At 40.2% G+C, this 24,783-nt stretch overlaps 1 pseudogene; it reads right to left on the bottom strand.

Moving 5' to 3' along the window:
- LOC137498915 (piggyBac transposable element-derived protein 3-like) overlaps window positions 1–447 on the bottom strand; it is a 91,932-nt pseudogene extending 91,485 nt beyond the window's left edge.
- Between the last annotated feature and the right edge of the window lie 24,336 nt (window positions 448–24,783).

Raw genomic sequence — 24,783 nt, 5'->3', positions numbered from 1 at the left:
CATCAGAAATCCTAGTGGGAGCTCAGTCCTTAATTTAGTTCATTGAGCCGCATGCTTCTGGTCATCTGACTTTTGATGAGTTGGCCAGGTCATCAATAAGTAAAGTCCAGTAAAGCCTTGATGAGTCGAAACTCTAATACTCATGCGTTCAGCAACTGGTTGTTACTAAATAGAACTCGGAAGTTAACCGAAATGTATTTTTATGTGGGTGAATATATCGAAGTGTAAAATAGAGTTAAACATGAATTCGTAAATTAGCGAGGCTAAGACTAATAATTATTAATTTAAATGTAAAATAAATTCTATAATATTATTACGCTATAACCTGCCTGTAAAAACACACTATTAAACAAAAAATGACACATAACCTGTGTCTGGAAAGTTCGGTAAATGGCTGCCTAGGTTGTACACCGTGCTAGTTTGGACGATGCCCTCGTGCATGCGCATTGCGGGATATGACACCAAGTGTCCCCTATCGGTCAACTCAACACAGTTTTAAACGGAGTTGAACGCTGTAACACATCGCACGGAATCAGCGTGGGGACACGTGTCATTGCACAATGGAGTGCAAAACGGAGCAACGCGTTAACATAAAGTTTTGCTTCCACCTAGGCAAAATGGCAACGGGAACACACGCAATGTTAGTGCAACTTTATGATGCTCAAGCAGTGAGCAAAAAGTGCGTTCTTGACTGGTTTAAACGCTTTCGAGATGGAAAGGAAAGTGTTGAGGACGAGGCGCGTTCGGGTCAACCAACCACAAGCACATCTTCAGACAACATCGAACAAGTGCGACAGCTGGTTGCGAATGATTGGCGACTGTCCTTACGAATGATAGCAGATGAAGTGGGTGTAGGCAAGGGCGGTGTAAGGACAATTGTTCACGGACATTTGAAAAGGCGGAAGATTTGTGCCCGGTTTGTACCGCACAACCTGACAGACGAGCAGAAGCAAACTCGAATGGAAAAATCGGGAGATTTCATGGACGTTTGTGACCAAACTCCGGAGGTGTTGAAAACCATCATTACAGGAGACGAGTCGTGGTGCTACCACTATGATCCGGAGACCAAGAGAGAGTCAATGGTGTGGTGTTCAGCGTCTTCTCCGCCTCCCAAGAAAAGTCCGCGCACAAAGTCAAAGATTAAGACAATGCTGATCGCCTTTTTCGACAGCAATTGTGTCATTCCTCATGAATTTGTACTCCAGGGTACATCTGTCAACGCGGAATTCTATGAGGAAGTTTTGAAACGGCTACTGCAACGAATTAGCCGGGTTCGGCCTGAACTGTACCGGAGTGGACAGTGGAAGCTCCTCCACGACCATGCTCGTCCACACACCGCGATCCGCGTGATTCAGTTTCTCGCTGAACGACAGGTGACTGTTCTTCCACACCCTCCGTATTTTCCGAATTTGGTACCGAATGATTTTCTTTGTTCCCCGTCTTAGTTTAGCCCTGAAATATCACCGGTTCGACAGTGTAATGGGTATCCAACAACGCGTGACAAGGGTTCTCCGGGAGATTCCAAAAGAAGCGTTTGCTGCCAGCTTCCAGCAGCTTTACATTCGATATCGAAACTGTGTTGTAGCTAACAGACATTACTTTGAAGACCAGTAAAGGAGTTTTGTGTGTAACTTTGTCTTTATTTCATGAGACCATTCACCGAACTTTTCAGACACAGGTTGTAATTTATTCTGCAATGATATCATCAAATTCTATCCAGTCACACTCAGTATTTGGAGATATTTATAATTATTTCTGTCCAAACACCTTGTAATTGGACATTTGGAAGTTACTCCAATGATGTTCTGCTTTATTTCCCCTCCATCTTACAATGCACTATTAATTATTGAAATATTATTATTCATCCTATATATATATGATCGAAAATATCTCATTATGTGTGGAACAGGACCAGACTGTAGAAGTATGAGTTGATTTACAGCATCACAAATTGTTCTTTGATTTGTTAGTGGTAAGCCGAAGCCCTGCAGTGCGTGTTCTGAGGTAGAAATGGCTTTAAAATGTAAGAGTCTGGCTCACCTCTCGACCCAGACACCGTAACTTAATCTCATGGACATATTAAGTACGTTCCTCAGAACGAACGTTACAGTAGTCCACTAAGCGTTCAATATTCCAACAATATCTTAAGAAATGTGTGTTTATAAAGCTAGATTTAAATTTCAAGTATTCGGTTCTCATTTTGACTGAATATTCCCCCCCCCCCTTTTTTACTTTGAAAATAACGTGATGGGAGCTGTACTCAGAATTGTTAGGATTGATGTGCAAGGACATGGATAAAAGTCGTAATTGAAACACATGTTTAAATGTTATGGATGGGTGATTTCAGTTCCTTGAACATTTTTCTTCAATGTGCTTTACGTCACACAGACTCAGAAAGGTCTTATGCCAACGATAGGAGAGGAAAGGGCTAGACGTGGAGAGGAAGCGGCTCTAGAGTTAATTAAGTCACAGCCCGGAATTTGCCTAGTGTGAAAATGGGAAACCACGGAAATTCATCTTGAGGACTGCCTATAGTGGGGTTCCGAACCCACTCTCTCTCGAATGCAAGCTGACAACTCCGTGACCCTAACCGTGTAGTCCGTTGCTCGGTCCTTGAACTTCTGGGGGACTGATACTGAAAAAGACGTTATTAAACCAAACCTATTACAGTACATCACCGTTTACATACTGTACGTAGTTGATACAAAACAGAAAAATCAAGCAGAAAAAATAATAATACTGATAATAATGAGAACAACTGAAATGTCTTCTGATTCCGAGATCCAGGACTTAGATTTGTAGCTTTTTGACTTCCTAGATTTCAATTCCGACCTTCTCTTTTCCTCTGCCATAGGACAAACGGGAACCTAGTGGACGATCTGTAAATTAGTTTCTATTAATTTTTAAGGATAAGCACCGAATGTTTCCTCGGAGATCATTTACATGCTTATATCGTGTGACATGGACTTATTTCCGCTTTTCAAACAAATACGATCATCTTTAATACCACTATTACTAAAATTTTATATTCGAAGTTTAATGTATCCTCTGTTTGCTGGGATATCCGTTAAGCAGAGCGTAAGGTCCAGCAGCCTATTTCGTTGCTTACATGTACATGTACGGTAATTTAAGGTTGTACCTACGGACGTAAAGCAATGCTTGCCTGTAAGTTACATATTTCTTTAAGAAATATGTATTTATATGTATTTATAATGTATCCTTGTTTTTCCATACGAAATAAATAAATAAAACGAATACATAAATAAATAAATAAATAAATAAATAAATAAATAAATAAATAAATAAATAAATAAATAAATAAATAAATAAATAAATAAATAAAATGTGGCCATGTTGAGTGGATCAGACGGTTGAGGCGCTAGACTTCTGACCCCGACTTGGCAGGTTCGATCCTGGCTGAGTCCGGTCGTATTTGAATGGTCTCGATTACGTCAGCCTCGTGTCGGTAGATTTATTGGCATATAAACGAACTGCCATTGGGCAAATCTTCGGCACCTCAGCGTCTTTCTTCGTTGTGCCTGTTAGGCTACTAACTTCAACAAGCCCATTTTAACCTGTGTGGAATGTGTGACTTTACTCATAATCTAAAAAAGCATTCAGAGAGAAAGGTCTGGAGTCAATCAATCAATCAATCAATACTGATCTGCATTTAGGGCAGTCGCCCAGGTGGCAGATTCCCTATTTGTTGTTTTCCTAGCCTTTTCCTAAATGATTTCAAAGAAATTGGAAATTTATTGAACATCTCTCTTGGTAAGTTATTCCAATCCCTAACTCCCCTTCCTATAAATGAATATTTGCCCCAGTTTGTCCTCTTGAATTCCAAGAGCATTGCACGGTGTTGCAAGATTTCTACATTCCTTTCTCGTTCCCTTCGTTTGCGGCTCACTTGTTCGTTCGCACAAACCTCTGTGTTCTCCCCCTGTGGGTGGGGGCGCTAGAATAACACCCACGGTATTCCCTGCCTGTCGTAAGAGACGACTAAAAGGGGCCCCAGGGGCTCTGAACTTTGGAGCGTGGGTTGGCGACCACGGGGCCCTCAGCTGAGTCTTGGCATTGCTTCCACTTACTTGTGCCAGACTCCTCACTTTCTTCTATCCTATCCGACCTCCCTTGGTCAACTCTTGTTCTTTTCCGACCCCGACGCTATTAGGTTTGCGAGGGCTAGGGAGTCATTTTCACGCCCTTCGTGGCCCTTGTCTTCCTTTAGCCGATACCTTTATTTTTCGAAGTGTCGGATCCTTTCCATTTTTTCTCTCTGATTAGTGTTATATAGAGGATGATTGCCTAGTTGCACTTTCTCTTAAAACAATAATCACCACCACCACCTCTGTGTTCTGTTGTACCTATCTCAGAAGTGAGAGGTTTGGCATCTCCAAGCAACACGAGCCGTTATGCAGGCTTATATCCATGGCAACCGCAGTGGGCCCGCCCACGTTTCCATGGCAACCATACACACTACTCCCTTAATTCCACCCAGACAGTAGTAAACGGACCCTTCCTCTAAGAAATGTCAGAATGCTTCTTTCGATATTACGATCTGAGATGAACTGTGACTTTCCATTCAGTGACATCCAGTTATAAAAGGACAACTGTGTTACAGTGACAATAAACAGCAACTCCTTAGATATAAAATTGTCATCGAGTTGCTAAAAGCTTAAATTCAGCCGATGACGAGCGCTGTTCATAGAAAAAATTGTGCAGGAGAAGCTATCACAATATGAATGCATAGCGTTAGACTAATTTTCCTTTAGGTGAGAAATAAAAATAATTCGTAAGGAAACTGACCTCTTATCGCTAAATGAGAACCATCCTTTAAAAGGAAAATAGGATATAATTTAGATAAACCTCTTTGCTTTGCAAGTTTGGAACAGAGAAAGTGCTGGAAATCTTTACATTTGGCGAAAAATTTTCTTCGTATTCTCAGAGGAGAAATTCGACCGACCAGAGCTATTTAAATACGATAAAACCCCAAAATGTATCACGTTCATTTTTTGGAACCGAGCGCGTTTTCCGAACGTTTAGGGGCACGCACCTTTGAGTTTACATTCGGGAGGTAGTGGGTTCAAACCCCACTGTCGGCAGCCCCAAAAATATTTTCCGTGGTGTCCCATTTTCACACCAGACAAACGATGGGGTTGTATCTTAATTAAGACCATGGTCACTTCCTTCCCTCACCTACCCCTATCCTATCCCTTCGCCGCCCGTAACGTCCCAAGAAGTCGATCGACATATTTTCAGGCGAGTTTTGTCACGCCTATAATTTTCCAAACTACATGACATTTTAAAATGAAATAAATAATTATAAACAGAAGGAAGTTCTTTGTATTCGACGTAACCTGGATTTGAGGAGAGTAACTCCATTTAATGATACATAAGAAGGGAGTTATTTGAGGTATAACATGGCAGATCACACGGCAGCCGAAGCAGTGCAACTGGAGAACAAGGTTGGTGTCAAGCGTTTTGTAACGAACCGGCAACCGCAGTGGGCGAGAAATTATGTGGGAAAAATTCGCGAATGAAATTAAGTGAAGAGCAAATAATCGCTATATCGAAGCATGTACTGCATAGATAGGAGGGGCTATAAAAGTAACGATAGAGAACTATGATTACTATAGCAAACAACCGGTTTACTTTCAATGCATATAAGGTGGCTTCTCTCAGGTGTCACAGCACAGCAAAGCCTCAACTTGACATTAAATTAAACTGAAAAATAGCTCGAGTGAATTTAAATGAAGGTCTTATTTTCACAATATAGAGGTGCATGCAGCGCAAATGATATTGGAGATCTAAGCGACGGACAACAAACGATAGAGCCCACCGAGGTAAACGTAACGATCAAGTTCTACAACATAGTACACTACGACCTTCAGACGATTTGCCGGTTGTTCTCTGTGTCGTGTCTGGGTTAGCGGATGATGCTATTGCTGTCTGGCCCAAATAGCAGGCTGTGTGATGCCATGATCTCAGTTGTTTGCGGTAAATTGCCGCACAGCGTACAGTGTGGTTTCTTCTTATACAGAGAGTCATTTACAGAGGAGGCAGTACGCAACAAACAAAGGAAGAAAAGTCCTATAAACATTGGTCGCAATCCCACTATCTCCGGAATTAAGACCCGTTACCACTTACATCAACGATCACGGTGTTGCGATAATTTATGAAGGGTCTTAAGCAACAAAAGACGGAAACACAATCCTACCTTCACATCGGTCGTAAACCGTCTTGTGCTATGGTCTTATTATGATGGGGCACTGACACATTTTCATCCTAGAGTGACATCTAACACGGGTTTTCTGTGAGAGATGGATTGGCCGGGGAGGGCCAATAACTTGGCCTCCTGTTCGCCTGACCTTAACCTTTTAGAATTTTGGCTTTGGGGACATGTAAAGACCATAGTGTATGCCTCATGTATGATGTGGATACACTACGAGTACGTGTTTTCAGTGTCTGTGATTCAGTCCAGCAACAGACGGGGATGTTCCAACGAATACATAATTCCATGCGGGAGGAAGGTTGCATTGCAATGAATAACGACCATATCGAACACCTGTTGTGAAGAGTAGATAAAAGTCATGGTGATCATTGATGACAGTGGTAGCGGACCATAACTCCGAAGATATTGGGATTGCTCCCAATGTTTATAGAAACTTATCTCCTTCGTTTGTTGCGTCCTGACTCCTGTGTAAATATTGGAATCATTTACAAGGACATCATGTACAATCAGAGTCAAAATAAAGAACTGAATGTTGGTTTATGATTTGAGAACCGAACAATTGTCACTTTTCGTGTTCTGTAGACTTTTAAAGTACTAATCTGCTGAGAGACTAAGAAGAGAATTCCGCGAACAATTTCCTGGAGCAAGAGTGTCAGCGAGTTATGTAAAACTGTGAATTAATTCCAAACTGTTGGTTCAGTGCAAAATAAGTCAGCCAAGCAACAAACTGTCTTAATTGACGAAATAATGGGTGAAAATATTGAGTGACCTCACCCACCTTGCCTCCCAAAGCATCATCAAGGAAACATGTACAGCAAAGTGAAGTTTCATATTTTTCGGCACGGGTGGCAACTGAAATTCATACCTGAGAAAATCACAAAAGTGCAAATTTTAAACCGGAGATATCAAGCCGCAAGAGACAGTTATTACACTTAGTCCATTCAACCTGTCAACAGCGGTGAATTAAATCCAGAATTAGGGCTGTTTCCTGTTGGGGCGTGGTTTTGTTTACATGGACGTGTAAATTCACAAAACAAATGACATTGGTCACGTGAGAATCCAAGAATAATTCATGAAACTCCATTTCATTACCTTAAATTAGGAGTATGGTCTCCTATTAGCGTTAAAAGAATGGTAGGGCTATTTTTGTAACGACACCATTAATTCTGACCGATGCATAGAATGAATATTGAACAAGCTTTCCCTCGACTGACTGGAGAAGAAAGGTCACTCGGATATTTCCAGCAATACAGGACTACAGCACATACCCCTCGTAATTCAATGAGTGCAGTACGTGATGTTTTTCGGGGACAGAATAATTAGTGCAGGTTTATGACCAGCTCGCTCTTCAGATTTAAAGCATTGCGACTTCTATTTATGAGGCAGTTTGCAAGATAGAGTGTACAGAATTAACCCTCGCTGCGTAGAATAAGTGAAAACTTTTTAGCACCGGAATTTTGTAGATTCCTCAGGTTGAATTGCAGAGACTAAGAGTTACAAAGCTTGTTTACAGGCTGAGAACAACACTGTAATGGTGTAAGTTTTATTGTTCCTCTACCTGTTTCTAGTTTGATTATCCATTCATCGACGTTTATGTGCTTTATACGGGCGTACGGGAATGGTGTGATGGAGATGTCTTGTATTATTATTATTATTATTATTATTATTATTATTATTATTATTATTATTATTATTATTATTGTTATTATTATTATCTATATATTTAAAAATGTTGCTGAAATTAGATTTGTACAAACCGTCCGGCCGTTTCACTAGACCGATTTGCATCATTCCTGTTTTAATATCTCCGGAATTACCTGCAGGTGAATTATCAGACATTGCCAGGTCTCTAAGTTCCGCAAACCTTTGAGTAATCCTGAAATCTAGCCACTGAATGACCACTCCAATAACCGCAAGAGAAGGCTTTCCCTAGCCCGGAATACATTCTGTACTTTTATATTATGTGATTTTTCATCCTTAGTAATGTCATTACATATCGTCCCTGTTCTGCCAATACGGCGAATATTACAATGCTCTTCCTATTCATTATTTCCCTTAAGACTGGTCACGCTTTCCAGCCACATATTGATATTCGGTCCATCACTACAATTACCGTTGAGTTCATTTTCCTATGTGCGTGTGTAAAGGAAAACGAACCTTACTGTACCATACTGAAGGAATGTATGTTTGCATGACATTTACCCACTCCTAGAGTGTGATGTATTTAAGGTTCATTTTCCTTTACACACGCGCATAGGAAAATGAACTCAACGAAAATTGTTCTGATGGACCGCATATCAATATATGGCTGGAAGGCGTGACCAGTCTTAAGGGAAATATTGGATAGGAAGAGCATTGTAATATTCGCCGTATTGGCAGAACAGGGACGATATGATTACATGCAGCCATGTTTGATCACTGCCTGTAAAGCCAGAGTGTACACGTTTCCTCTGATTGTGAAAGAATACTATTCTGTGCTAGATACTCTTTGATTCTCTGACCTTCCCCAGCTTTTAAATAAGTATACTCAACAGAGGGCAGAAAGTTCCTAATAACTTACATACGACATCCCCGTGTCGATAGATTTACTGGCACGTAAAAGAACTCCTGCGGGACTAAATTCCGGCACCTCGGCGTCTCCGAAGACCTTAAAAAGTAGTTAGTGGGACGTAAAGCAAATAACATTATTATTATTGTTAATAACTTACATGCTACTAGGACAAAACAGTCGACATCCGCACAAACGAGAAGGCATGAATTTGACTGCCTTCTGTATGACAATTAACACAGCGGAGGAAGAAACTCTTGATAAAGTGGGTGTCTACTTAACCGAACCAGTTCAGTCACGACACTATCTCGGGCAAGATCGTTTGGAAATATTAATACCCAGATACGACCGATTGGTCGAAGTACAGTGAATATTGTATAGAAAGAAGCATTATAAACTATATTACGAATGAATCAGTTATTATGTAAATGTACTAAATGTTCATAAAACTATGGAAAAGTGCAGGCAAAACAATATGTGTACGACAGGCATATCAAAACGAGTTACCTGACCTATTTATAATGAATGCTGCGGAGTAGCACGAGTCCACTATTTATTATTATTATTATTATTATTATTATTATTATTATTATTATTATTATTATACATTTTCATAAATTTGTGATACTTGTATCTCGGCTCACTGGAGTTTAAAGTCGGATACCCTTTGTGACGTCACGTGTTCATTACCTGTAAGTTCTATCAAGCCTTGACCATCGGTTTGGAAGGCTAGTAGCTAAACCACTGTGATTATCACGACCCTATACTACTACTACTACTAATTACTAGTGACAGACAAGATCCACTTCATCTAACAACAATAGTGAGTCAATACATCGATATTTTGGTAAGTTCCTGGTGTTCAGAATATTGTAGACCATCCCATCTTGATTTCCTACATTCATGGCATTCGACGCCTGGCTTTCAACCCCGAGTTATGATTCCTTTTCCCCTCATTCAATGAGTGATAATTCCTTTACGCTTATGTTCTAATTTCAATAGCCATCTTCATTATCTTCGTGATCATTAGAAGGTTATGTGCACTTCATTTTTCTGCTTGTAAAACAATGACAAAAATAATCACCTACATCCCTAGTGAGTTGGTTACCACGACGACTGAACAACATTCACTCTTGAGCGGTGGACTAACTAGCCTGGTGGCCTTGATCGTCAAAGCGTCAAGGCTATATATTTTGTAACCGTGGTTAGCCGGTTTGAGTCCCTTTGGTGGGAAAATATTTGGCCATCAGAATGTTGGCGGGCAGAGTACTTTAGGTATACAATTTCTAATCACTAGCTCGGCTGCCAAAAGCCTGAATTAAACTTCAAACCTCTCCGCGGCCTTGTGTGGACTTCTTATGGTATTCAACAGGAGTAGGCTATGTACTGACACAGGGTTTCACCCCTCCGTAACTTATTATCATCGACATTTCATACTACGACACGAAGGTAGCTCATGGGTGTCAAATAGAAAGACCTGCACCAGGCGAGGTGATCATGTGCATGGACACTACCGACAGTAGAAAACATACAATAAATAAATAAATAAATAAATAAATAAATAAATAAATAAATAAATAAATAAATAAATAAATAAATAAATAAATACATTTTTACAACTTTACGTCACATCGACACAGATAGGTCTTATGGCGACGATGGGATAGGAAAGGCCTAGGAGTGGTGAGGAATCGGCTGTTGCTTTAATTAAGGTACATCCCCAGCATTTGTTCGATGTGAAAATGAGAAAGCACGGAAAACAATCTTCAGGGCTGCCGACAGTGGAGCTCGAACCCACTATCTGCCGGATGCAAGCTCACAGCCGCGTGCCCCTAACCGCACGGCCAACTCGCCCGGAAATAAATAAATAAATAAATAAATAAATAAATAAATAAATAAATAAATAAATAAATAAATAAATAAATAAATAAATAAATAAAAATTAATAAAAATAAATAAATAGCCATGGACTTGGAAACAAGTATCTTATTTCCTGAAAATATCTCTAAAGCTCATTCGGTAAAACATATCACATATCAGAGAGTAGGAATTCTTTTATCCATATTTTAGCTCTATATACATAGAAACAATATATAAGTAATCATTTGGACCTCCTTGAATCTATATTATTTGTCCCCGTACTGAAAGATCATTGAATACTCGTATTAATGATCGAAAATTATACTTGACAGTTGCTACTGTCAACAGTTTTTCATTACAGCTAATTTAATGGAGAGATTTGACTTTTCCTTCCTAGACATGTAAATATTGCTACAACACTGTGTACTAATTAAATACAATGCTAAAAGAGAGTTTCACATATGACAATTTCACACAGGTGTCAAAGTGTCTCAAACACGTTTGCAATGCACTGTAGGCCAACGTCTGAGACATATAGTGACGTTAAACCCAGGACAGGTTCGATATTTGTCAGACAGGTAACATTTGTCGTGTCAGTCAGCTTAATAACGTCACTTATAAAGGGACAGCACCTAAGGAAAATAAGGCAACAGTGTCCATTTCTGGTAGTGACGCATTCGAATTGTGAAATTGCTGCAAGGTAGGTAGCGACTGCTCGTGTTGGAGTGAGTCTGATATCTGCAGAGTTTAGCTTAAAGTTCAGGGAGTCACAAAGGTTTGCTAATCGACAACGGACGGGAAACCCTCGCTAAATAACTCGCAGGATGTGATTGCTATTTGTTGGTTTCAGCCAACAAGCACAGAATAATATAGAGATGGTGACGGCTCTTGCAATGCAGTGAAGCCGAGCTTTCCGCACGTCACCATATTGGCCAGATGATCAGTGCCAGTTAATTACTATGAGAGTCTCCCCTTTCAAGGGCATTTCAGTGATGTAATTTCGTCTTTTTAAAATCAATCTAACGCAATAGGAAAGGATTAGAGTTGTAATGATATACACTTTTTAAATTTGAGTAGCTGAATGATTCGGAATGATGCACTCAAATAACCTGATATTATATCATATATTATAATTTAGCTCAATCGTATTGTAGATTTGCAAAGTACAACAAATAATGGAACATGTTTACAAAGGCATATAGACCTATTAGGTTAAAGAAAAGCACTGCGAACGGATCATGTGTAATTTATTTTGCTGTATATCATTAATATACACATCATCGCTTCACCGGCAAAACCTCTTATCACCCAATGCTCTTCCTATCCATTATTTTCCTTAAGACTGGTCACGCCTCCCAGCCAACATATCGTCGTCTTTCTTCTAAAACTTCGTATGTCTCAATGCTCTTCCGACCCATAATATCCCTTAAGACTGGTCACGCCTCCTAGGCGCATATTTATATGCAGTCCATCAGAATAATTTTCATGCTGTCCATTTTCCTCTGCTATACTGTAAAGGATAACGAACCTTACATACATTATACCGTAGGACTGCATAAATTCGCCATGGAAACAACATCCGTACAACACGGTATGTAAGGTCCATTTTCCTTTACAGAATAGCATGCGAAAATGAACACAACGAAAATTATTCTTATGGACTGCGTATCCATATGTGGTCGAGGGGCGTGACTAGTCTTAAGGAATATCATGGGCGGGAAGAGCATTGAGACATACGAGGTTTTAAAAGAAAGCCGACGATATGTATATACAGTCACTCAGAACCATGTTCGTAGTGTTCGTTTTCCAATGGTGACGGGTAAACGAAAATGAACCTTAAATGCGTTATACTGTAGGAAGGTGTAGATACGTCGTGCAAACATACCTATAGCGCGGTAAACTTCCTTTACACATTGGCATACGAAAACAAACACAACTAAAATTGTTCTGATGGACTGCATATCCATATGTGGCTAGGAGGCGTGACCAGTCTTAAGGAGAATAATAGATAGGAAGTCCGACTCGTTGGCTGAACGGTCAGCGTACTGGCCTTCGGTTCAGATGGTCCCGGGTTCGATTCCAGGCTGGTTCGGGGATTTTAACCTTAATTTGTTAATTCCAATGGCACGGGGGCTGGGTGTATGTGTTGTCTTCATCATCATTTCATCCTCATCATGACGCGCAGGTCGCCTACGGGAGTCAAATAGAAAGGCCCGCACCTGGCGAGTGGAACCCCTCCTGGGATATCCCGGCATCAAAAGCCATACGACATTTCATTTTCATGGATAGGAAGAGCATTGTGGTATACGAAGTTTCGCCAGTGCAGGGACATTCAAATGCATCAAATAAATATAAAATATAAGGCTTTTATACATAAGCACATTCGGTTAATTAAGTTGTCCGATTCAAATGCTGAATGGTCAGCGTCCTAGTCTTCCGTTCACTGGCCGGTTTGGGGAATTTTGTTAGTAAAGGTTCACTTATTTCCTTCGGGGAGTGGGTGATTCTGCATTCCTGCAGCTGATAAACCACACACCACTCTATCTTCCACCTCATTAACACACAGTTTCCTATACACGGCAGACGCCGCTTACCCTTACACGGGCTGCATATAGGCAAGTTCCCCGAAAAAAATGTATTAAATTAATTAGTTCATCCCATGAGTCTATTCCTAATACAATGAAATTGAATTATCGAAAGTATTTCTCAACAAATTAATAATATCTGGATAATAATAAACCGTGTTTGGCACTGTCACAAAAAATGCTCATAGTTTAGGTAGAAGCAGGGACAAATTGTTCCCAATATTGCATCCTGGACTGAACAAAATTCCCTGTACTTGCGGTAAGATATACATTGGCAAAACATGCCGATCTATTGGAACTCGCATAAAGAAAGACCAGAGAAATATTCTTCACTACAAGCCATGCCAATAGCTGAGCACGCCCTATCGTCATGTCATGATGTCGTGTTAAAAGATGTTCGAGCTCTTACCCGCACTAAACTTTAAAGGTCTGGATTATAGGAGAAGCTGTGGAAATACGTAAAACTCTAACAATTTCAACAGGGACACTGGCTATCAATTGAGTAATACGTGGTTGCCACCATTAAGGATTTACGTAGCTTATTTCGTTTCGGTGTTAAATTCGTATATTCGTCATCACCAGTTGGTTCATTCCAAGCTGTGTGTTAATGTCATACTTCCATACGTGCGTAATGTCTCATTGGGAGTTGATGTTGTCGTCAGCTCCCGCTTGGAGCACTGTGCCAGCATACAGCGAGCCACCTGGTGATGAACGAGCGTACCACAACAATTCTTCAACGGTAAAATATTCTTAAATTGTAACCCTCCTTATTGTAGAAGGCTTCCGTGGGGATAGTCGAGATTTCCTTCTGAAGACATGCAGCAAAGTTCTCTGCGTAATGTGAAGAGTTTCATCTGGTTTTCTTGACAAGGAATAAGCACAAAAGCCCACATCATGTGTACAATTACCGGCCGTGTTGTCGTTCAAGTTATACAGACGCAGTAATGTAGGGCTATCTGATAAAGCACTTAGCACCATACTGTACTTCTTATAGTGCCTTAAAACTGTCTATAATAGTGGTTAGTTCAGCCAGTGTTTTCTTCGTTCACCTCTTTAATGGCGCAATAATTTTATTTTATATCTTTAGGCAATTCCATTACTCCTCAATTGATCTGTTTGGACGTTAAATCAAGTTTATCCACTTTTATTTAAGACTGAACTTTCCACACGAGGTATTTCCTATACTGCCATAGAGGAGTCTAAGTGAACAACTTTTATAGTATACGGAATACTGTAATTGTAAGGACCCTCCATTCCTGTTAATTATATTTCAAGTATTGTGCTCTTTCTCACGTCAAATAAGAATAAACATAATTCGTCTTGATATGCCCGCCCTTTCCAGTGATTTTATGAACATTTATTAAGAAGCTCGTTATGGTATGTCGCAGTTCGCAGTCAGAATACATCAATTATGACGTCATCATGCCGTCTGGTAGAAATCTATCCATATATTAGCTTTTTCCTTCTATTCTGCAGTTCCCGAGGTAAAGCTTGATATTTTGTCGTAGAAGGCAAGGGCATTTTTGATCGAAGTTCTTTTATACAGAACGGTTGTCTTCTAAGCTCATAGGTTAGTCTCGAAGGCGCGTTTTTGCCGGGCAGAAAACTTTTTTATGATACATGTCCTTCACTCTTTCGATAGATGTACCCAGATAATGATGGGGTGTGTTTGTAGTAGACTTATATTTTTAGCAGCATGTAAGCCATCTGCTGAATGTATTTGGAAGCTGGGAAAAGTTAGAGATTCAAAGAGTATCTTGCAGGGAATATTATTCTCCCGATGTAAGAAGAAGTATATAATCCCCGGCTTGACAGGCAGTAATAAAAGATGGCTGCACGAAATGGCATTATTTAAGATGAAATTCACGTACATCAGAATATCTTTGAAAGTGTTCGTCGCTTAAACATGCTAACAGACTGTATTGTGGGTTAGGGTGAGCCTTCGCCTGAATTTATTGGAGTGATCGTTTAATGGTTTGATTTTATGATTACTCAAAGTTGGCTGAACTTAGAGACTTATCAATGTCTCATGATTCATAGACTGGTAATTCTGGAGAGAATAAAACTAAAATAAAGCAAATCGCTCCAGTAGAAAGGACGGGCCTGTTTCTCAAAGCTGTTCTTAGTAAACTCTTTTAATATATAGATAATAATAACGGCGTGTGGCCTCCAAAGTGGGCTGGTGCCGGTCTTTAGAATTTACGTACAGGTGACTCCACGTCTTGAGGATGAGGCCCTAAATATGATCAATTCTAATACTGAAGACGGCACTCACACCCATCCTCCGAGCCATTGAAATGGATCAATGAATGTTAAAAATCCCCAACCTGGTCATGAATCAAGCTCGGGACTGTCTGGACCAAAGACCAGCATGCTAACCATTTAGCCATGGAGCCGGACGTACATCAAGTGACTAAAACAAGAATTATCCTTTGATTTTGATTCCTGGTATTTGGGGAAAGCGATAAAAACAGATGGCATGCCCATTCTCTCAACTACACGACGCACAGCAAATTTACAACCAATACAATATAGATATTTTATACGTTTTGGTACAACTACTATGGCGGCCGCGCGCGTCTATTTGCTTCAACTCTGGCAGCGTATTAGCGATTCTATATTATTCAGTGCTCGTTGGTTTCAGTACATCGTAGGCCCACTGCTACTGGCGTCGCTTTCCATCAGAATATTGGGGGGGGGGACCACCGACGTGAATATATCAGACAACTCAGTACAAATTTGGCTGTAAGAAGGAAGACCAATATTAAAGAGTTCTTTGCCAAAAGCTCCCCACCAAACAATAAGGCAGCACACGTGAGGTGGATAACAAATTATACCCTACGGCGTCAGGAACAGTAGAAGTGTACGCTCATTTCTGATTAGGTCACTATTAGCTTGCACACATACAACGGGAGTATTAGAGTCTGGAGACGTTCCTGTGAGAGATGGGACACGCTCTTCATCCTGAAGCATTATCATTAGCAAGGAGGTTACGTGGTGTTTCAGGGCGGGATCAAATTTGGTGGACGTACGCCACTAATTCCAATCCAGTTTAAAAATGACTGGTACAGTATACACAGATAATATACTAGAGCCTGTAGCTTCAACATTTCTAGCCACTGTCTGCGAGGATTTTACACTAGTGGCCGCCCAGCCAGGGTAGTCAATCACTTCCTTGAAATGCATGGCGAACAGCCAATGGTGTGACCGGCATGCTATTCTGCAAACATGAACTGCACTGAGCGTGCATGTGTGATCTCAAGAGAGGAATTGTCCACCATCCTGATATTCCTGCTAGCCTTCAGCAGTTGACTGAATTTATAATCCAAGAGAGAGTCAGTCTGCCAAAAAAAAAGTTGGATTCTTTGCACTGAGTATGCCACGTTGTGCTGAAGTATGTTTCAGTGCCCGAGATAGCTATACACCGTATCGATATGCCACAAAATGGACGACAATTTTTTTAATCAAAATTCCATATTACCAACTATGTGCTTTTATTCTATTTCTCTGCTATTTTCAAATTTGTCTGAATGTTGTTTTCTTTGTGTTTGCCCTTCGTAATTCATAATTTACGTACATACATATATCAAAATAAATTGTGCACTAACCTCGAATATGGAATTTTTGAACACTGTTATATGTATAATTATCTTAATGCACAAATGGCTATCCTTTAACTGAAATTCCCCGGCGATGTCGTAACAAACTAACATACTGACAGACAAACAAAATCTGATCTGAAGATGCTTTCGAAATTAGATACGATGTTTAAGGTATAAAGGAAGTGTTGCACAAAGGACTTGATTCAAACTTCCCCGTGGGAAAATTAAATTATAATTTGTCTCTCGATCATGGCCATCCATCAACGGTTGCTAATTTCAGATGACCGCCGGCCATAACACACAGCCTGAACCGTTGCTAGGCAACATTATCTGGCCTTCCATATTTCACCATCACAGCTTATATGGTTTCCAGGCAACATTATCTGGCCACCTATACTTTTATTCACTGCTTTCACGGTTGCTAGGCAACATTATCTCGCCATCCACACTTTTCTTCACAGCCTGCACGCTTACTAGACAGCATAATCTGGCCATCCATACTTTACAACACGCTTGCACGGTTGCTAGGCAACATTATTTGGCCATCCATACTTTATATCACAGGTTGCACGGTTGCTAGGCAACATAATCTGGCCATCCGTACTTTTCTTCACACCTTGCACGGTTGCTAGGCAACATTATCTGGCCATCCATACTTTATATCACAGCTTGCACGGTTGCTAGGCAACATTATCTGGCCATCCATACTTTTCGTCACAGCCTGCACGGTTACTAGGCAACACTATCTGGCCTTCCATAGTTCACCTTTACAGCTTACATGGTTCCCAGGCAACATTATCTGTCCATCCATACTTTTCTTAACACCCTGCACGGTTTCTAGGCAACATTATCTGACCATCCATGCTTTACATCACAACCTGCACGGTTGCTAGGTTACACTTCCGTCACACATTTTGTTAGATGACACTATTTAGTTACACCTCCACATCTAAGACATGCATATTCTATCTCAAAATTGGGAAGTGTACAGGCGAAATTTTATTTTAATGAACGACGCGGTCGACGTAGGTGAAAACTCATTTTCGACAAAATATGAAATGAAATATTTGTCTTTGTTTTTCACCGGTGTTCAAATCTTTTCCATACTACAGAGTTTGTTATTATTTAGAAAATTTAAGTTATATTTTACAAGAATTATTCATGTAAAATATGACTAAAATGGCTCATAAATTACACAAATAATTAAAGTTTAAGTTAATGAAGAATCCTACATTCCAGTACTTATTTATATGGCTATTCTATGTAATCACAAGCATGTTCCGGCTTAAAAAAGTACATACTTCGTTCCTCCCATTTGGAACATCTTCAGCTAACAACGCGTATGAAGGAACAAGAATTGGCACATATGAAATAAAAACAATTATGATGACGTCGGTGAGGTAAAATACTTATTCATATTGAGTTTAAACACTCAAAATTCAATGTTCAAATTTGTACTGTGCGAAAAGAATCCTGGAAAGTGATCTTCCTTATTCAAAATGTTGAAGAAGTTGCTCAGCTGACTATGCATGTGATTTATAAGTTGTTGAAAAAAATCATAACATTTAAATCAATATTATGAGCCCTGTGTACGCAGACAGCGTTTTCAGTAGTAAAATTCAGTAAAAAGGGTTTAAGATACTGTGTTTTAAATTAAATGTAATCCAGTATTAATACCAAAGATTGAGTTTGTGTAAAAATTAAATGGCTCCACTAGATCAGGGATGTCAGAGAATAGAGTTTTCTGTTCAGTCTTGGTTTATCATTTCCGAAACAAATTCAGCATCGTCTTCAGACAAAACTTTGTACAGGCTTCTTCTTTAGATTGATATCCGCGAACAGCGATCTTGTCAATGGTGAAATTTTGTTGTTTGTGAAGACATTTTTAAATACGAAAAAGCATGAAATTTGCAGCGAAGGTGTGAGAACACAAACCAAGGCCACTTCTAATTGTGTTTATGATCACAAACTGCATTATTATGAATGGAGCAGTATTTAGGGATACTGACTTTTCCAAAAAGGAATGGAGATAAAACTTATCCCAGCCTGGCAGCAGGCACAAGTCCATTGTATCTTCAAAAATGGAGAAGGCTTTCTGCAACACGATACAATACAATGCTTGGCACTTCTAGTCACTTCTATCTGGTAAGTCCAAAGTTCCTTCTCACTGCGATAAACTATGACCACGAACTGGGAAAAGATGCATGGCTAAAATTAATCAGGTGTGAAAACAGGATTTTTCAACATATCCCAATAAACATTTCTCCATTATTAACTAGAGAAATTGGAGGATAAACTGATGTATTCTGAATAAAACGGACCCATAAGTTATGTGCCCTGTTTAAGTCGACCACCTCATTACTATGCCGGATTTTAGTTAAGCTGATGAACGTTCCTAGGATATGGCGTGGTTCATTACGCCATTTCCAGTCGTGTACCAGGCAATATCGGGTGTGTCTGGAAAGTTGTGTAACAGTGAACCTATAGCCACAGTTGCATCGCCCTAATGGGTAATTATAATTTTAATGGTATTCAAGTGCACAGTATCCTCTTTGAAGGTGGTGTTTGTATCTTAGCTAATTCTGAAAAGGTTATTCGTAAGATACTAAGAATATTAAACAAATCCTTAGAAAAATTTAAACTAAAAATAAATGTAGGGGAAAAACATCATGGCAGTAGACAAAAAGAAGCCTACAGGTAGAAAACACTCAAAATTACCTAAATAACATACCGATAGAACAAGTCACAGACTTGGGTATTGTAATTACTTCCGATAACAGATCTCTTTCAGATATCAAGAACCTGCCTCTCTCCCGGAGGCAGTTCAGGGATTTTTCACTCGAACTGAGGGCCAGTTCGAGGTCCACTCAGCCTAAGTGGTTAGAATTGAGGAGCTATCTGACGGTGAGATGGCAGCCCCGGTCTCGAAAGCCCAGAATAACGGCCGAAAGGATGCGTCGTGTTGACCACACGACCCCTCGTAATATGCAGGCCTTCGGTCTGAGCAGCGATCGCTGGGCAGGCCAAGGCCCTTTTAAAGGCGTTAAGTGCCGTGGGGTTTGGTTTGGTTTGGTTTGGTTTGGTTTGGTTTGGTTTGGTTTGGTTTGGTTTGGTTTGGTTTGGTTTGGTTTGGTTTGGGTTTCAGAAATCAAGAAAAAATAATCGTAGCAAAACAAGCCTTCCAAAATAAGTAAAACGTATTGCTAAACAACCACCTCAGTTTGGAGACCAGAAAATAATTTCTCAGGACCTCGGAATTGAGTGTGCTACTGTATGTATGCGAAACATGGACATTAGGGAAACGGGAAGAAACAAAACCTGAGGCTGCAGAAATGTGGTTTTGTAGAATAATTACAAAAACAAGTTGGATGGATAAAAGAATCAAATGACCTTGTTTTAAGGAACGTAAAAGCGGATCGATTATTAAATACGATAAATAAGAGGGAAATCAAATTCCTTGGACACTTACTGAGAGACGATTCTCTTCTCTAAACAATCGTTGGAGGTAAAGTACTGGGAAAGAGAACCGGGGGACGTCCAAGGATGTCATACATCAGGAACTCTGTCGGTGAACTGGCATGTGGTTCATATAGCAACGTGAAAAGGCTAGCGGAAGATTGTCAGATGTAGCTACAGCGACGAGGGATGGCCTTTAGTAGATGATGATGAAGATGGTCATTAGAGAGAGGCCGCATCCTTGGAGTTCGCAAGGTGGATTGGACATATCAAGTGATTGCCGCACACATTTATCATAATGTATGTGTGCCAGAGTTATCAATTGTGGTCAGGTAAACACGTCCACACCCGTAGACGTGGTCGGGGAATCCAGGTAATATGAGATGATCGGCGTACTGGCAAGGCACCGGGGTTGTGCATACGTACCATTAGGAAACCTCTACTTGCAGCAGGATTACAGACATGTGGTTCTGGCTTCCATTTCCGTCACAACATTGTCGTGCAAGAATCGTCTGGTGAATGAAGTGACACCCTGTTGTGCTGAGAATTGAGAGATGTTTTGGTCCTAATGCAAGTAATGACGCAAGCGACGCCGATCTGATGAGTACCATCTCCCCCAGTATATTCGCAACAGACACGCGAGCCTAACTCCTGGCATTGTTATGTGGGGCGTCCCCACTTACATTTTCTTTGTGGAGGGTCTGTTGAATAGTGTCCGCTACATCCGACTCCATGTTCGACCCATCCTGTTTCCACACATCATACTGTAACTGTTTTAGCAAGATAGTACACGCCTGCTTACTGTTGCGACTACGCGATGTGATCTTCATCGCGTTGCCCAACTACCCTGGCCAGCATGATCACCAGACCTCACCAGACCAGACGTGATTGGGCGATGCCTGACTCAGTCTATACGGCCGGCTATTAGCTAACACAATTGCAACAACACTCGGGCACTACACTGCAGGATGATATTCGTCACCTGTACACGGTCAACGGTGCACTCAGTATTGATTTGGTGCTAAGGACCTCCAATACTTGGTATACATTAATTGTACTTTTTCTGCATTGTTGATCATGTAATGCGATCAAGCTATATTACCTCTAGGTTGAGTTGTAACTATCGTGCGAGTTGGCCGTGCGGTTAGGGGCACGCAGCTGTGAGATAGTGGGTTCGAGACCCATTGTCGGCAGCCCCGTAGATGATATTACATTTTCACACCAGGCAAATGTTGGTGCTATATTTAATTAGGCCACGGCTGCTTCTTTCCCACTCCTAGGTCTTTCCTATCCCATCGTTGCCATAAGACCCATCTCTGTGGGTGCGACGTAAAACAAATTGTAACAAAAAATAAATGTGTCAAAATGTTACACACACAGTCACGGTGTTGTAATTACTTTTACACCTGTGAAGATAATGTTAATACAGACATCTGATATGCGTCTGAACTGAGCCCACGAATATTATTCGATGCTCTCCTCACCTTAGTTATACTGCTGGATTTTTGATTAAATAAACAGTTTTTCCTACATATTCAACTTTCTTCAAGAACATTAAATCAATAGTGAAAAAGTTAATTCCAACTTTACAGAGGGAGACAGACTTAATTAGAAGCACACGTGACTCCTTCCATAATTTGATCACTTCTCACTCACTTCAGGTTTTATTGCTCATAGAACAGACACCTGAGACCATGTGCGAGGAATATTATTAGTATTCTCTTTAAACCTTAGTGCAGTTGATATCGTAATTGCTGGTGGCATACGACAGAAGTGTGTAATAATGAAGCATCGTTATGTATAGTAGAAAAGAAGGAAGCGTGCTTCGATTGCTAATCTACAGATAATATTTCTGTCAATACCTTGAGATACCTTTCTGCAGTTTGATCATTTGTATCCTGTACACGCGAAGTGAATGTATATCCGGTTGTTGAACACAAATCAACATCATAGTATCATTCTGCAGATGTATGTATATACTGTTCTATTCAAGTACTTAATCACATTTATAATTTTCAAGAAAGTTTGGAGATACGTAATAATAAAATGATTGTAATTATAGGGTAATTATAATAACTGCATTTTCAAGTCCCACTAACAGCCTATGGTTTCCACAGACAGACGCCGATGTGCCACTATTTTGTTCTTCAGTAGTTCAGGAGTTCCTTTACGTTCAAATAAATCTACGAACAGGGGGGCTGATATATTTGAACACATTCAAACACCACCAGACTGAGTGAGGATCAAACCTGCCAATTTTGACTGAGGAAGACAGTGTTCTGTTTAAGTCACACATCCCACCATACTTACATACGTACATATATATAAAGAACAGCCTCCATGGCTCAGGTGGTAACGTGCCGGACCCTAATCGCTGGGTTTCGTGGTTCAAATTCAGGTCACTCCTTCTAATATTTATCCTGGGTAAAGTGGAAGGGGGACGGGTTCTTTTCGGGTACTCCAGTTTTCCCTGTCATACTTTATTCCAGCAAAACTTTCCAATATTATTTTATTTCATTTGTCAGTGATTCATCATTGTCCCAGAGTAGTGCGATAGGCTTCGGCAGCCGGCATAATTCCTATCCTCACCGCTAGACAGGGCTTCACTTATTCCACTCCTGACCCGGTCGAATGACTGGAAACAGTCTGTGGATTTTTTTAATATATATAAAGAGACAGAACACGTATATTCACCATAGACTGTTTTGTCTTTCAACATTCAATCTGCAATCCTCTGTTTATGAACGTACAGCCTACATAATTCTCCATTTATAACTAGCTATTTAAACAGCTGATGTGTGAGTTCAACCATTGTTACCATGGTCCGCTAACTTCCTCCTTTCGCCACACATGATCGCGCCGCTTAAGCCGGTTCATTTGCACAGCTTTATCCAATCACTTTAATTCCTACCTTAGCCTTCATCTCATTCCCGGTGCCTTCCTTCCATTATTTGCACCTGTTTTTACAAGAAACCATCCTCGCTACGTCCATACATTTTACTCACGTAACATATTGAAATGTAAATTCACAAAATTTAGAGTATATATCCGTTGCTTGAAGAGTTCTCTAATGTTTCATATAGCATGTAAACTCTGTTATAAAATGCGTCGACAGAAAAATCATATAAAGCGGTGTGTTGAAAACATATATAATCAGTCATACTAAATCCATCATTCTAATACACGCGTTCTGTCCAGATAAACAACATTCACCATGATGAGAATTTGATGTAGAGTCCCAATGATTTTTAATCTGTTTATTTAAACGAAGTTATCATATTACTTCGTTTTGCAATCAAGTACTAGACTTCACATTGGACAGTGATATATTGACATTAGAAGAGTTCAATATGAATCTAACTACTTCCATTCCACTTCATATGGCACGATGGTAAACATCTGAACTAGCATATTGCGTATTTAAATAGCAATAAAACGAAAGAACATTTATATTAATGAAAATGTGAATAAATATTCTTTTTCAAGTGTAGTCTATAATAAATGGAATGAACTATATCTAATGAAATCACAACGAGTGTTTCATTGTGAATTAAAAAGCAAGCATATTCCTTCTCCATCTACACTTTTTGCATCTTCTATGCACGTATTAACTGAAATGTCGTATGGCTTTTAGTGCCGGCATATCCCAGGACGGGTTCGGCTCGCCAGGTGCAGGTCTTTCTATTTGACTCCCGTAGGCGACCTGCGCGTCGTGATGGGGTTGAAATGATGATGAAGACAACACATACACTCAGCCCCCGTGCCATTGGAATTAACCAATTAATGTTAAAATCCCCGACCCGACCGGGAATCGAACCCGGGACCCTCTGAACCGAAGGCCAGGACGCTGACCGTTCAGCCAACGAGTCGGACACGTATTAACTAATTCGCCTTCACGATATACTTCCTGTAAACTTACAATATACCGTACATCGTCCTGTGATACTGATAAAATCGATCCCATTCTCCTTTTTCACAATTCGTTTTAACTAGCACCGACACAGATATGTCTTATAGGGACGATGGGATAGGGAGGGTCTAGGAGTGGGAAGGAAGCTGCCGTGGCCGTAATTAAGGTACAGCCCAAGCATTTGCCTTGTGTGGAAATGGAGAACCACGGAAAAAAACAACTTCAGGGATGTTTACAGTGGGACTAGAACCCACTACATCCCGGAAGCAAGCTCACAGCTGCGTGCCCCTGGTCGCACGGCCAACTCGCCCGATGATCACACTCCTTGATGGCCGTGACAGTAATATCACAACGTCCGTAAGGTGGGTCTCGGGTAGAAATTACGCCAAATTATTGGGAATTCATTGTATTTCCTTCAAGACATTGTAACTAATCCTATCAGCGGCACTGCATATTACATCAAATTAAGTTACATCACAATAAGTAGTATTCAGTTTGCGTCCTTGTAAATAACTAAATATATACTAATATTATAATCATGAAAAGTTCCTGAGGTGAGTGTAATCTTTGCAATTACATAACCAATTATA

The sequence above is a fragment of the Anabrus simplex genome, chromosome 1, assembly GCF_040414725.1.
Source record: "Anabrus simplex isolate iqAnaSimp1 chromosome 1, ASM4041472v1, whole genome shotgun sequence".
Lineage (NCBI taxonomy): Eukaryota > Metazoa > Arthropoda > Insecta > Orthoptera > Tettigoniidae > Anabrus > Anabrus simplex.
This window is presented reverse-complemented; position numbering and strand designations above follow the sequence as displayed.